Raw genomic sequence first — 14,565 nt, 5'->3', positions numbered from 1 at the left:
AAGGCATTTCTTGAATCGTGACTTTAAATTAATGCACTTGGCTCACCTCTAAACACAAACCCCAGGTGGCAGCGTTTAATTAAGAATTTATCTCCTTCACAGCTATGACGATGAATCTCCAGCGGGTATGGGAGATAGAGGCGCAGGGCAGAAGATAGCAGCCAGATCACGAACCATGATCACCAAAACAATGATTCTAATAAGGTTACTTGGTACAGAGTTGGCTTTATTTAGGAAAACGCAGCCCTCAATATTCCAGAGAGACCTTACATAGAGCACAACTGCTCCCTACAGTTTTCCCGGATTGACTCTGCTCGAGCAGGGAAGTCAGCCTTGTGACACTCAATTCCCCAAACTCTCCCCACCCACTTTCCTCACCTTAATGTTCTTTTCCACATAATTGAATAAAACTAAAGACACTTAGGCTTATGTAAAGCAGTATTTAAAATTCATTAGTGTCACCTACTTTATAAAATTAATTAAAATTAATAAAGCTTAAGAGAAGAACACCTCTGAGAATTAGGTAACAAGTGTGATTGTTTCTACTGATGCAGTGCTATTTATAGATGTGTCTATATCTTCTTGGGATGAGAACACTTATTATTTTAGATCTTTTACAAATTTTCCCAAATTGGTGGAATTCTTTCTGAAGCTTTGATTATTCTCTGTCTTTTTAATGAGAAAAGTGTTTTCCCACAACGTTTGGGGAAGGAAGGAATAAACAACAGGAGACTATGTCTTGAAAAAGATACAAGCAGAGAGAAATGAGACCAAAAAGATCATGACTGTTCCCTAATTTGTCTTTGCAAGTGGTGTTACCACTGCACTTCTTTTTTCAACATTAGGAAACAATGTCAAGGAAACAAGTAAATGTCAACCCCCCAGTCCCCCAGTGATTCCAAGGCACTGACTTAGAAAGAAGGAATCTTTTATACTCTGGCACAGCAGTGACTTTGAGTGCTCAAGGTTTGCAGATGGCAGGACTGGGGGGGATAAAGATGGAAAAGATATTTTTGCTGTCCCTTCTCCTCAGTGAACAGCTGTGCACCTCACTGGAAATAAACAGAATTTTCTTTCTTACCAAACAAAAGAACAATATAAAGTCTCTACCCTTCACTTCAGGAAATAGGAGCAAATAACCTTGAGATGTAAAATGTCATCTTTGTTCACATGACATCCTCCTTTTGGAACAGCAACCCTCTAAAAGGAGAGCACAAACATCCCTTGAGTCAGTCTCCAGGACAGCAAGGCACTCAGACAGAAAAGTGGGAGCCCAAATGCTTGAGTAAAATATACACCAGAGACAAATGGGTCAGTTCACAAAGTCATTTTTAAAATAAAGAGGTGGCTTGTATTTGCATGTAAAGTATTTGTTAGGAGTGTATCTTTCACAGAAGAGACAGAACACAGGACTAATACCCTGAAAGATTCCCAATGGAAAAAATATTTTGAAGTTTCCAGTCCTTGGAGCCTTTACTGTTCTTTTATTTCCCATACATTTCACATTTGCTGAAGTAAGCTTAAAATATGAAGAAGAAAAAAAATGCAACCAGAGAATTCTTTTGACCTCATTACCTTGTAGCAGTTTGTGCTCAGAATCTTTTACCTTTAATGTCCTGGTTTTTTTTCCCCAACATAAATTAAGCACAGGGACAGCTCAGTAAACTGTGCCTGCAGATTTCCAAAGGAAGGTAAGTAACCTTCCAGCACATGGTCACTCCACGTTGAGAACAAGGAGGGGAAAATAACCCAGAAACTCCACAGAAACGCCTAATATTGCCCTTGCCTTGTTCTTCCATTAAATGGAATATGTAAGAGATGGAAAACAATTGTTTCCCTCAACTTAGACACAACTGCTGGTTTCATCTCTTGAAAGCACCCCCAGGAACTGCAGGCTGCTGTCCTAAAGCTTGAGCATCTCAATTGTTTTGCTCCCTCCCTTTACACCCAGCCAGAATTTCCCTTTTCTCAGTCTGGAACCAGGGCTCTGACTGCACCTCCCTGTTTGTTCTCTGCTCACCTGCACCTGGCCAAGCATTTCTGTGCCAGGCCCCCTTGGCACACCCTGTTCTCCTCCTCCTCAAGGTCACCTCAGCCGGGTGCTCCTCCTCCACCTGCGAGGGAAGCACCTGCTTTTGCTGCTGCTCCTCCCAGCTGTGCAGTCACAGCAGGTCACTGCTCCCTGGAGGGGCCTCCCTCCCTTCTTATTTGGGAAGGGAGCGAGACAGTGCTGGAAACAGACCTACCTTCTCCTCATGTCAAAAAGCAGAGCTCCTTGATGGCACTGATTAATTTCTCAGTTAAACACCTAAGAATTTCACACTTGCAGAGCAGAGTTCAGTCCAGGCAGAGTTGCTCTGCTCTTCTAAAGGAGGAGAATAAAAATGCACTGTTTTAGCAACCAGCTATGTCAGACTTCTTAGAAATCCAGTGTGTTTATATATAAAGTTTTCTTTCCATTACAGAGTTTTTAGAGTAGTAGATAATGAAATATCTACCTGCCTGTAGTATGGAAAGGAATAAGTCCCAGCTGCATAACTGCTATCAAACTCACAGAGCATTTCTTCTTGCAGCAGCCTGGGTACAGCTATAGGTCAGTGACCTGATTCTCATTTCCTTTTCCTAAGAGCATTAAACCCTCCCAGAGCCTGAAAAGCTTTTAGGTAATCAGCAGCCAACTGTACAAATGCAGAGTTAAACTCAGCAGTCCTTTCTCAGGGTTAACACAGCACCCACTGATGAACTCCTGACAGCGAAGTGAAGACTGCCGAGAAACGCTAATGGTAAAAACGATGAAATGGAGCATTAAAGGGAAAAGGTAAGTTCCCTTTATTTAGCAGTTTCAGTTGAAGGTGATACAGGAACACATAGCAGGAAAGGTCATTAAATGAAAATGGTGAAACCATTTTGCAGGTTTACCTCTTTTCTAGGGCGTTTTACCAGATGATCATAACATGAGACAGTGACAAATGCATTCCAGCTGAGATAAGATATGTGGGTCATGCTGACTTTGCAACATTATAAACCACTATTGGGGATAACACAGCTTCTCTGTGAGGTAATTTACCTTCTTTGGATGAAAAGATAAATGGGAATTAACAGGGAAGAGACTGAAACATCTGAGCTGTGTTATTGATCTACTAAGGACCTAGATAAGTCACAGAGAAACTAATGCTTGCTTTGCTTGAGATTAGTGATGGATGGGACAGCAGATTTAGCAGCTAAGGGGCTATCACTGTCAACAAAGCCTTAGCACTTTTTTTTTTTTTTAAATTATCCTGCAGTAGTAGGGAAAACATGCCCCATAGCAGCAGTAGGCAGAAGCAATCTTTTACTCATGACATTAAGGACTCTAAACTAAAATATTACAAAGAAAAAAAATACTCAGTGCTTCAAATGTGTTCAACAAAAATACATCTGTTTCTGATGAGACAAATGTGGGTTTAATAAATATTTAGTTGTAGGACTCAGTTTTCTGAGGGGAGCACACAAGTGCTTTCTGCTTCACCTCTAAGAATTTTTTTTTAATACCTGGTCTGGGGACAGCAAACACAGTTCTTCTGCGAAGAATGTTGTAAAACACTGCTATAATGACACTTGTGCTTTTTGCAGCAAGACCTTTATCCACTGACCTGTCCTAACCAATGAAAGAGACCAGGTATCCTAAGTTCAAGCAAAAGGACTGAGTCCTTAATTAGGAAACTGAATGGAAATGATTTTTAGAACAGAATCTAAAGGTTTGTGAGTATGAAAGTTCTGTTTGTAAAAGGTCTTTTAAAAAGTCTTACTGAGATTTTGACATGGGACCTCTTATACAAGTATTTGTTTAAAAGTGTCCTTCAAGATAACAATCTTCATTTGTTGCTTTTCATTTGAAAGGAAAGATTAGATTTTTTATATTCTAGCCTATCCTTGTCTTTTCTGTGAGGGGTGTAGAGGAGACATTTGAATAACCAGCCTCCAAGCTCGTCTGCCAAAGTGCCCAACTGAATGGGCAGAGGGAAAACTAAAACCAGTCAGCCTCCACCCAGTGATCTACCCCCCCAGCTGATTTCGGCTGAAATTAAGCACTGAACATGGTTTCCTTTTCAGTATTTTGCATGCAATGCCATCAGAACATGCACCTCTGGAAGGAAGATTTGTGATTTCCAAGGCTGAATGACATATTGAAAATAAGCTATTAAGCTTTACTACTCTTCCCATAGCATTGCCCGTAAAAAAGCATTCACTGAGCAAAAGGGTGAGATGGCATATGCTTCCTGGGGACTGCCCACTCCTGGGAAGCACCAAGGCCAGGTGTTGGCATCAGTTCTAACTTGAGTGCAGACTTGAAAGCACCAGGAAATGTACTTACAAGTAAGCAGAACCCCCTTCATTCCTGCAACATGCTACCAAAGACAATGAATTCCAAAGAGTTCAGTTCAGCTTTTGTGAATAATTAAAAAGCTGAGGAGCTCCAAAGGGGAGCTTAGCAAAGAGCAGAATAGAAGAAAAAAGATGTCTGCTGCCAATACAGAGTATTAAACAAATTAATCTGCAGCCATAACCTCAAGCCAACCAATGGAAAGGGCAACTGAAGGGCACTAACAGAAAACAAACATCAGTCCCAGAAAGGCTGAGAGCAAGGTGAAAGTAATTCTGCTGCCTGCATCCATCTCTTATGCTGGCATTTCCTCCTGGCCAGCAGCCTTGGCAGAGCTTTGTGATGAGCCCCGGGCTGGTGGAGGCTCTGCTTCCCTGCCCCACACAGGGATGTGTCTGGAGGAGTCCTGGGGCATGTTTAGTAAAATCACTGATGTTTTATTCAAGAGCTTTTAGAGAGGAGAAGAGAACACAGTGGTTACTGATTTTGCTGCTGCTAAACCAGCAATTTTGTGCTCCAACCAAAATCCCTCAGTGAAGCAGTGAATTGGCTCTGCATTGCTGTGGGCCAGACAAAGCCCAGAGATTTGTGTCTGTGAAATGTTTCCACCACAGCATCACCCACAGGCTCTGCTGTGCATCAATCCTCGTGTCTGATTCAAAAAGTGCTCCTGTAAGCCAAGCTCATTGGTAGTACAGAGATGATCACAGTTGGTACAGAAGCACCAGCTGATTTTGGTTTCAGAGCTCCTGCAGCAAAGCAGGGCCTTTCTCCATGTCTCCACTGAGATGAGGGAGAAAGTTGTCTTGTTTCATTGAGAAAATTGGAGGTCATCATATAGAACTGTTAAAAATAAGAAAGACAAGATTATAGAAGGATTTCCACCAGTGAGCAACATTTGCTTCCCCCTTGGTATCTTGAGACAGGTTGATTTCTTGAAATCAGAAACAGTGTTACACACACGGTACAGTAATGAATAACTACAGTGTGGCTGCATGCTTATGCCTTGCACAACAGGGAACCTAGTTTTGTCTCTAGTTATATCTCTAGAATTTAGAAATCAAACCTAATCTAATTTGCTACAGCTGGACACCACCTGCAGAGTACTGTTTAAGTACTCTGAACATTACATACTTATGTTTTAAATATTGATAATGCCATTTTTCATTTATGTGACATGAAGTCCCACAGGGAATAATTATGCTAATAAACCTTAATGATTCTTGCAAATAAATGATCAAACAAAATTGCTACTGTTGATTTATATTAATGGATGCCTTCAGGAGAAGATTTGTCAGGATGTGCTGCTTCTTGAATCCCAATTCATCTTATTTAGCAGAAGAATGTACATAGTTTGTAAAACAGATTAAGTGTTTAAAATATAATGTGTTCATGCAGTTTCTGCAGTTCATAATACTCAAGAACTATTATCTTGCCTTATGGCAAATCTTCATTAAAGGTTTCTTTGTATACAACCTTTGTCAGTCCTTTTTTCCCCTCCTTTTGCCCCCTATGGCTAATGGAGTCCTCCTTCAGAAGAACTCTAACTTAACCTTTCTGTCACTCAGGCAAGAATCAGTGATCACTGTGCTGAACTAACAGATAAACAGTGCTGTTGAACAACTGTGCTTTTACTGTAATTAGTCCAGAAACATGCTTGGTGCTTTAATAAGGGCACACAACCTGAAACTGGGTGACCTATAGAATTTTACAAGATATGTTAAGATGAGCAGTTTCTACTTTTCCTCTAGTCAGATATGCTGGAGATTCTCACTCCCAACCACCCATACTTTTGAAATTTTAACCAAGTACATTTGGAAAACATTTTACACAGGCTTACCCTTCAGATTGTATGTATGTTTAAAAGCAATACCCATGGACTTTTTTCTTTAGCTTATAAATAACCATTTCCTGACTCCATATTTATTCAGATGTTTACTAGAGATACAACTGCAGTTCAAGATCCTCACTGTAGTATTTTCAGAGGAATCATCTCCACCCACTCTGATCTCCATTACCTGTTTAGTATTTTCTTCCCATCCCACAGGTGTCTGTACTACAAAGCACTCTTTCAAGCACTCCTAATTCCTCAAATTTTCCTCTTGTAGTGAAGCATTTTCCAGGGCTTGCCTCACTTCATTTACATGTGAGTACTATTACTCCTCTTCCTTCTCTGTCAGTGGGTTTGGAATGACATCTCTCATCAGCTTTCTCCAGGATCCAAGAACTCTGTTCAGACCTGATTTCTGCAGACAGAAGAAGCAAAAAGTATGACTAACAGAGTATCTCTGTTAAATGAGATTTTTCATTGCCTCTCCAACAGAGAAACTTTTCTCTTAAACTGCTTCATGTCTTCTTTGCAGGTTGTTTGAATGTGTGGTGGTCAGGTGAATCCCATGGTACATGATTTCTAGTTGCTTGTTATTTATTTGAAATCCAGTCACTTCTTATTCTCACACCATCTGGCCAGACATGTCTGATTTTATATACTGTAGATATTCTAATTTAAGTTACTTGATCCTTAACAGTTACTTCATGCATTTCAGTTAAAATGTATCTACAATTAGATGATGAAACATTCACTTACACCTTCTTCATGTATGTAAACTGAGATTCCAAATGGATGTCACTATCAGTTTGCCAGGAACATAGACACATTCCTTAGTGCTTATACACTGGATTAATTCTGGTTTAATACTCATTCATTTCTATCCTGTGTCTTCTAAATAATTCATATAAATAATTTATGTTTATTGACTTTGAAGTTACCACTGCAGCAGGACTCTTCACTGGCAGCTGCATAAAACAAAATTGCTTTTATCTAGACTGCAAGATTCACTTTCTAAATATTTTCCTCTTTTTAAAACTGACTTGAAAGGAACAATTCATTCTTATCTGCTTGTTATGCAATGCATGATAGTTTCCTCAAGCACTATACATTTTTATTTAATTTCTTGGGGGGGGGGGGCTTTCTTCTCCTGAATTTTAATATTTTGCTACGCAGTACTTGAAAACCTTACTGTCTTTGCCTTCCAGGCAGCAAATATGCACCTTGCCTGGCTCAGCAAAGCATCCTGTTACTGTGCACACACAGCCTAGGATGGGAAAGGTGTCCAGCCAGGCCAGACCTAAGGTGTAGAAGGGAGTCCCCCCGTGCAAATCCTTCTCTGGGCGCCTGGAGCTTGAGGACAGAAGCCTGAGTCCCTGTAGCAGTTTGTCCTCAACTGAAAGCGAGAAAACAACCAACCAATAATAACCAAAATGTGCCTTCAAAGTGGGATGTGAAAGTAAGTGAGATATATTTTAAATAATAGATAATACTAAATAGCCAGTAGTCTTGGATATAAGATCCACCTTCCATGCCCTCAAGTGCATCAGATTGAGAATTTGTTCCTTGTTCTTCCAGAAGCCATGAAAAAGAGAGATTATTTTCATCCCAAAATGTATGGAAACCCTCCCTAAACAGTAATTTTATGGCTAGTCCCTGTCAGTGATAAATATTAAGGCTCTATTAAGCTGTATTTTATTTTATCTAAGATTTGAACCATTTAAATTGATCTGAGTAAAACCTGAAAAAATGAGACATTTACTGCCATTTATTTTCTAAATAATATTGCTAAAAATGTATAATTCAGCAATAAAATAGGCAGAGCTAACAAGCAAATGATATAATGCTAAACATAAGCTTAGTCATGTCATACTGTAAGGCAAGGCTCTGTAATGAACTCCAAATGAAGTATGGCAGAAACAGAACAAATAGACAAGAGTAACAACACCAGTACACAACAAATACCAAACCACACTTTTTTGTGGCATCCCTACCTACAAACAGAAGATGCTTACTGTGAATTCTTTTTCTGCTCTGCAGATTTCATTTACACAAAGTTTTGAACTCGTTCTAGTTGGTAATCTTCTAAGTGTAAGGAGATGTGGTAATTAAGATGCTTAAATGTAAAGCCATGAAATAACATGACACTCATGACATACACCCAAGCTATTCTGTAGGTCTCTTTCAGGTACCTTTTAATTGTTGATACCCTGGAAACAGCAACATTTTTTAAATAGGTCAAGTAAGTTTTAACCTTAATAAACTGGAGAATTAACATATTTAGAGCATTCCATAACGTTGTTCAGGTGGAGGAGCTGTCTCTCATACCCCTCCTCAGGACTGACAGAGGAAAAGCAGGGTCTTCCCAGGCCACATTTTGGGGCATGTAGCCCAGGGAGCCAAAGTCACAGCATACAAACACTGGTTTACCAAGGAACAGAAAGGGAAAATGAGCTTTGGCACCTGCTTGCATCAGACTGTGTCCAGCCCTGGGGAGAGCTTTTCTACTAGCACAAACCAGAACCTGAAACAGCAGAGCCACATTCCTGGAGAGCACCCTCTACACCCTCATTCTGACTCCAGCTGTGTGCTGTGACCTGGTGTCAGGCTTCATAGTCACCTACATTTCTCACAGTAACATCACAGGCACGTGTCCTTCTTGGATTACAGCTGTCTGAATGCAGTGCTGCCTAGGTCTGCCTGAAAAGGACCAAAGTGACTGTTTTTCTACATGGCATATCTTGAAAATTCACCAATAGAAGACACCAAAATACACACTGTAGGCCTTGGCTAAATTTAAGAGTTTGCTGTACCCTGCTCTTCCTCTCACAGAAGTGCCTTGTTTCCCTGGACAAGTTTCTGTATGACTCACCATTTCCATAACCTCAGCCTCACATTCATGAATGCACCAAGGCTATTGAATATTTATCAGATTTTGGGCTTTTTTTTTCTCTGAAAGATTTGCATTTAAATAAACTACAACAAAAGAGAGAGCTGAAAAGAGTCTTCCAGAACTCCCCCACATTACCTCTTTCAACTTTTGTACCATCATTGCAGTCATTGTCTACCAAATCTTCCCAGGCAGACAGAGAATATATTACTGTGGCAAAAAGGAAGATGCAGTTTAGGAACAATAACTGCAAGTGATTACATGAGTTTACAACATGCATATTGTTATGATACTTGTAGGTTTTTATTGCTATTATTAAAAAGTCTACATATTTGCTTAATCCTTCCTTGAAACTAATGGTGAATTTGCCATTTATAACTTTATTTGATTTGATTTCTCTGAAAGATGCTCTGCAGGAAAATCTGAACTTATCTTCCTTTAATTCATTTAAAATTAACTTCCTCAGCAGAATCTTTTTCTATCCTCTCCCTAGGTGATAGCCACTCTTCTCACAAGAGAGTTTTCTGGCAGCATTCCCTCCCCGTTTTTGGTGCTAATGCCACCAATGAGGACCTGCCACTCTCTCTGGTGCCAAGAGAACAGAGATGTTTCTGTTGGACTGGCTCCAACAAGAGTGAAAAATCAGAGCTTCTGCATGTTCCTTCAAGCAACAAAAAAGAAGCACCCTGATCTCACCTGCCTACTCTTTACACAGGATTTTCCTTTCGCACAGGCATCCCTGCAACACCAAACATCCACAGAGCAGTGAACAAGCTCAGGACCAGACACATGGAGACTTGGAAGAGGCTGCTTAGGACACAGAGCTGTGTGGAAAAGCTTACAATCCATTTTCCCTTCACCCTCACCCAGCAATGCAGAAAAAGGGAAGATGAAAGTGAAGGAGAAAAAAATTATTTAAAAAGTTTTGAGAGTTTGAAGCTGCCTCTGAGGGTCTGTAAAACAGAGGCAACCTCTGCTAAATATCTGCTAACCTCAGGGCAAAAACTGAGCTCATCTTCCCAACCCTACCACTACCCAAACTCCACAGAGAAATAAATAGGAGCAACCTCTTTCTCCCCTCCCCATGTCCCACCTGAGGAACCCTGAGAAGACAGACCAGAGGCATTTGGGTGTGTGATGCCATGTACTAAGTCACACTTGTAAACATGGTTTCAAGGGCAGGTTTTGCTTTTGCAAGGGATTTTTTGGCCTTGCTGTTACCATGATGTGTTTAGAGGATCAAGGACAGAGCAGCAATGACTCCCAGTGCCACAGCTGGGGGATAGGATGTCTGTAAGAACCAGAAATCCTGTCCCTTTACTGGTCATTTTACCAGTCCTAATGTACCTGCAGCTGCTAAGCTGCACTGCAAGAATATTGAATTTGTAAAGCTCCTTCATGCTGGCAATTGCAGTAGGTATAGAAAGGTATTACAAAGCACAAAGAAAGGCAGGATCTATTCAATTCCCAAGGGGGCACCATGAGAAAGTTCAGCAACTTCCAGACCATCACACTGAATTGGTTCTGGAGGCAAATGCTAACATTGGGGGTTTCCACCTTATATATTTCTGAGAACTAATCCATGCCTTTGTAAACTCAGAGTAATTTCTCTCCCAAAGAAGAGCATCTTCTCATTTGAAATCTGCTTTAATGATCACGCCTACCCCGTTCCACTGAGACCCTGCAGAGGAAGAGCCTCTAATCTATTTAGCTTCACGAAGGGCTTCTCTCTGACACGTGCTCTCCTAATAGACCATTTATCAGGATGAAGGGTGATCCCCAGAGAGTGCAGACAGCAGGACTAGCCTAGCCTGAGTGACAGTCTGTCCAGCAGAGATTGACTTTAATGAAGCACAGAATAAACAGGAAGATTAAGAGAGTGCAAAAATCAGTGACAAGTTTTGAGTCCACCTGGGCAGCTTACTGTGCAGCACAGATCTGTCACTGAGTTATAAATGTTATGTATCTGTTTGGTTGCTAAGGATCAAACACAGCAATCCCACACACATTACAAGAGAAAGCTTTCCCCTTGGTTCTCACCCTTGAGAAAGGGTACCTGCTTTAAACCTAGAAACACAAGCTGAGGGTGGGCTGGACTCTGGCAGTTGGCTGGTCTGACCCTTTGCTCAGAGCTGGGCCAGTTTCCAGTAAATTGCTCAGGGATTTTCCAAGTAATTCATTTGCAGTTGACAATCTTTCATAAATATTCATGATGGAGTTTGTTTCTCTGTGACAGAAACGCAGTGACAGTATGGCTGTATTGTATGGGATCCATCTTAGCAAAACTCAGACCATAGCATCTCCCAAAATCTTGTTAATGACGATAGATAGAAGGCAGGTGTGCCTGCCAGTTAGAAACACCTACCTAGGGTGAGATCATGTCAGCAGCTCTCTGCACTGCCTCTTAATAGAAAAAGATCAACTCAGACACAGACATCTTTGGACCATGACTTGCATCCACAAACATCAGGCACGTAGCCCTGAGGTGCAGCCAAAGCTCATTTTTCATTGTGACAACTGTGACTCTTAGGCCAGACATCCCTCCAGCATCTTCAAACTTATTTCTTTTGTTGGACTTGGACAGAAATTCATAAATGGAGGCTGAAGCTACAAATGGAGAGAAGATTTTCACCTCGTGATAAGCCTCAAATACAGACAGGATTTTTACTACTACACCACCTCACAGCTAGAAAAACCCTATTAGATTGTATATACCTACTACCAGCAAGTAAGAATCATGTTACATCTTGCGACTAGATGATCTGCTGGATGGAAAGACACCACTTGGGTAAAGCAAAGAAACCAATCATCTTTCTGCAAAGGCTAGTCTTGAAAAGAACACACATTACTGGCAAGATCCTTTAGCCCCAAAAACCTGGAGTTTGAGTTTTGCTTTCTAGAGCAGAATTAAGTCACTATTAACTACTTTCAAACAGTTTTGCTCATACAAGCCAAACTCTTTACTGAAACAAAGCAGAAATTTCCAAACACAAAAATAACTTCAATACATACCGTTGCTGCCAAATATCAGGACCACCTGTAGTTTTTGACAAAAAGTGGCAATGCAAAATCAGCTTTATAGATGTAGTTCTAGAGTTCACACTGTCTAGTTTAGTTCCCTGTAAAAAGCCTGGCTGCTCCACTATATAGACTTCTGTATGTGCTTGTTTTTTTAAAAGCACTATACATAAGGTATGAGAAAAAGAAATGAAGCTGGATGTGAAACAAGCAGTACAAGAAGTAATTCAGGACCCCCATCTGCCCATGCTGCAATTGTACATGGCCAACAGATGATGGCACCAGAATTCAGTCTGTTAGCAAATGCTGCATGGCAATTGACAAAGTGCTTTGGCAAATACATCAAAATAAATGTAGTGTAGCTAACCTAAATTGCATCAAATAGACACAAGTAAGGCAGGGATGGAATGCACCTCTTACAGTACATCATCACTTTTCCCTGCTCCCTCTTTGCCTACATCTCAGACTTTCTCTTTCAAAGTATGCATAGTCATGGTCTGACTTCTGAGGGACACTATGGACAGATATTCATATGAATGGCATCATTATACCTTCAGGCTTTGCTAATCTTGTGTTGCACACAGCAGTAAGAATGCTCTTAAAAGCACAGGCTAACTACAGGATCAAATGCACAAGCAAGAATGTGAAGCTCAAGAATGTACTTCCAAATGCATAAACAATTTGGCTGTTAGAAGTCACAAATGTACTACACAAATATCCCCATCATGGATATTTCCCTGAGCTTATTCAATATTTCTCAGTTGCTCTGGTTTAAACACCATCAGTTTTGGCCAGCACTTGAAAAACCATCTGGTGTATAAATATTCATAAATTAATTTATGAGAAATACAGTCTCCTTTCACTGCTTCTCAGGTAAACATCAGGTGCAGCTTTAAAGAAGCAGCAGCAGTACAGTTTTAAAGCAGCAAGAAGTGTATATGTGCTTTAAGATTTCACAACCTGATTAGCAATAATATTTCTAATGCTGATTATACCTTAGAGCAGGAAGGAGGCAGGTGTTAAATAACTAAACAAAGTACAACAAACAAACACTTTGGTGTTGAACAATTTACTGGATTTAGTCATTCCAGAGGTTTAATGTTGTTTTAGAATTGTTTTCTGTTTGCCATATGTTTGCAGAGCCATTATTAAAACTGTAATTTTTTTATTGGAATGAGCCTCAAAAATATTGTACTCCAGCATTACCTCCTGGAACCAAAGGTCAGATCAGCATTTTGCTCATGGTTTTAAGCTCTGATATGCCTCAACTAAGACAAAGAGGTCCATTAGTTCTGGAAGGCCAAAACCCCATCAGCTTGTTAGAAGTATAATTAGTAGGTTGAACTCTACAGTGCATAATAATGCTAGTAGCCACAAAGTTTTAAAGGGTAAAACTCACTGACATTTCACGAGGGGTATTTAAAATTTAAAAAATACACAAAGCTTAATTATGGAATATAAAGAGTAAAACATTTTTGACACCTGACACATTCAGATGTTCCTATTGCCAAAATGACTGCATTAAAATTTGAAAGCTTTCAACTGCATTTTCTGTGTTTAGAGATCACTGTGAAAGCTATTTCTATAACCTGTCCATTTATTCCTGCTAGCTCATTCATTTACTGATAGGACTGTCATTTGTTGACAGACAGTAATGAAGGTATTAGTAGCTGGTTTATCCTGCTTTGTACATTTTATATACCTTTCCTCATTAAAGAATATTTTGACACATTAGAACAAGATAACATTCTTGCACATCAAGCATTCTTTATGCTTGATGCACAGGTAGCATCTTTTTACTAGTATGTGCCTATGTTAAAAAAGAGAAAATATTTTTATTATTAGAAACTGTGCACTCTCTGCTTTTAAGTTATGTCAGGAAAAGGCTTTAGATGAGATGTCAAAATCTGGTTATTCAAATATGCAAATATGACTTTTACACCATCAAAAATAATAACAAGATTCAAAACCTACCTTTGTTACTCAAGCAATGTATGTTGCAGGGATTTTTTTTTTTTTTTTTGGTAACTGAAGTTGTCTGTACTGTTTTAAGGTAAATCTTCTGTTCTATATGACTGACGCTTCTCCCTATATTTTGAGTATTATGCCTTGGTTACTTGCTCAGGAACAGCCTTGTAAATGAAAACACTGGAAGAGAAATTAGGAAATACTTTGTTTCTAGAAGAGATACTATATATTCTCTGCTTAATCTGATGTTCATCGTGGGCTAATTTTAGAAAGTTGCTTATTCTTCATATTTCAGACTGGGATCCATTAAAATACTTCCTTTCTCCAAATCTCCCAATGTCAACTTCTTACAGGATTTTTTGTTAAAAAGTATACCATATTTATATGGTATACTTTTTTCTTACCTAGTTAACAAAAAGTAAACCATGTATACTGGGTTGGGCTTCTGCATGCAGCTGTGAAGTAAAAACTAACAATAATGGGGGTTGGGATTGAAAG

The sequence above is a fragment of the Haemorhous mexicanus genome, chromosome 13 (genome assembly GCF_027477595.1).
Source record: "Haemorhous mexicanus isolate bHaeMex1 chromosome 13, bHaeMex1.pri, whole genome shotgun sequence".
Taxonomy (NCBI): Eukaryota; Metazoa; Chordata; class Aves; order Passeriformes; family Fringillidae; genus Haemorhous; species Haemorhous mexicanus.
This window is presented reverse-complemented; position numbering follows the sequence as displayed.